Genomic DNA, 1,606 nt, shown 5'->3' with positions numbered 1-1,606 from the left:
AGGGACCGGGACTAGCTGGGCACCTGGTGGCCCAGGACAGCTGTAAGGAGGCCCCACAGAGGAAGGGCCGCACAGTTTCACAGGAATTTCGCAAGGACCCTGGCCAGAGCCTGTTAAGGAAACCTCCATTTTATCGTGGGTAAAATGGGAATAATCTCACCTAAAGCCTGAATCCCTGCCTGCCTCCCAGGAGGCTGGCAATATTGTGAGTTTTGTAAACCCTGGGCTACCATAAGTAAATAATTCTTTTTAAAAAATAATGAAAAGAGAGGGGCTGGCAGGTGGTGTGGTGCTTAAAGGCACTGAATTCCCACATGGCCAACATTGCATTTTGAGTCCTGGACCTGGTGGCTTGAAAAAACACACCAGGCCTGTGTGTGTGTGTGTGTGTGTGTGTGTGTGTGCACACGCGCGTGCGTGCGCCCAGTCAGGAGAGAATGGAGAAGGGACTGTGGCATGGCCCTCCTCCCTGGAGGGGTGGTTTCTGTCTCTGGTGAGCGATGCACCCTATTCCAAAAATCTCTAGAGGGAAAAAAGGAAGAAAGGAAATCACGCTGGGTGTGTGCGTGCCCCAGATCGTGGAGGAGGATGGAGAGGGACTGGCACGGCCCCGACCCTGGGATGATTCCTCATTGTTCCTCTCACTGTCTCTGCCTCGCTCTCTCCAGTGCATGCACCCTGTCAAAAACCTCCAAAAAAGCAAAAAAGAAAAAGAAAGAAAAGAAGAAAAATAACCGTCCATTACCCCTACCCTGGGAGAAGGGCTGGAAAGTGTGGGTGTCAAACTGGGAGCTGCCCACTTCCTCCCAAACTGGGAAGGAAGCCAGGGCGGGGGAAATCCCTGCTCACCTTGAATTCTAGCAGCTGCGTCGCTGGCGCCCCTCCCCCTCCACAGCTGGACGTCCCTGCCGAGGGTGCCCTCTGCTGGGGCCTCTGTCCTCCCCCTCCCGCTCAGTGAGCTTCGCAGGGAGCTGGCTCAGCCCAGGTGCTGGCCTAGGGAGCACAGAGAGCCTCTCCTCGGGGCTTGCAAGCTGCCAGACAGGAAGGCTGGTAAAATCGCGGCAGGAGGCTGGCTGACGCCCTGGAGGGCTCATCCACTCACCTTTTCTCACTTCTTTTTTCTCCAATTTCTTATCTGAATCTTTTTCCCCTGAAGTTTCTCTCTATTTCACGGAGAGAAACCCCCGGCAGGCCTTGACGCCACGATGCCCACAGCCAGCCAGCCCAGCCGGTTCCGTGGGGGCCAGCCTCCCACAGTCAGCGTTATCCCTCTCGATTTCTCGTTTCATCAACACTGATGCCAGGCCTGCCAGTGGCCTGCTGGTTAAGGCAGCTGGATCCCACATAGTGAACTTCAGAGCTCAGATCTCAGACTCGGCAACCTGAAAACACACCCCTCTGTCTCTTTCAACACACCCTTAGCAAATTCAAAAATAAAAATGGGGGGACCAGCAGTTGGCGTAATGGCTATGTCGCTGGACTCCCATGTAGTAGACCGCAGTTTGAGTCCCGGACCTGGTGGCTTAGACTCACGCTGGGTGCGTGTGCGTGCGTGCCTAGGATCCCGAGAGAATGGAGGAGAAGGGATTATGGCGTGGCCACCCCC

The sequence above is a fragment of the Tupaia chinensis genome, unplaced genomic scaffold (assembly GCF_000334495.1).
Source record: "Tupaia chinensis unplaced genomic scaffold, TupChi_1.0 Scaffold000573_1, whole genome shotgun sequence".
NCBI classification, from domain to species: domain Eukaryota; kingdom Metazoa; phylum Chordata; class Mammalia; order Scandentia; family Tupaiidae; genus Tupaia; species Tupaia belangeri.
This window is presented reverse-complemented; position numbering follows the sequence as displayed.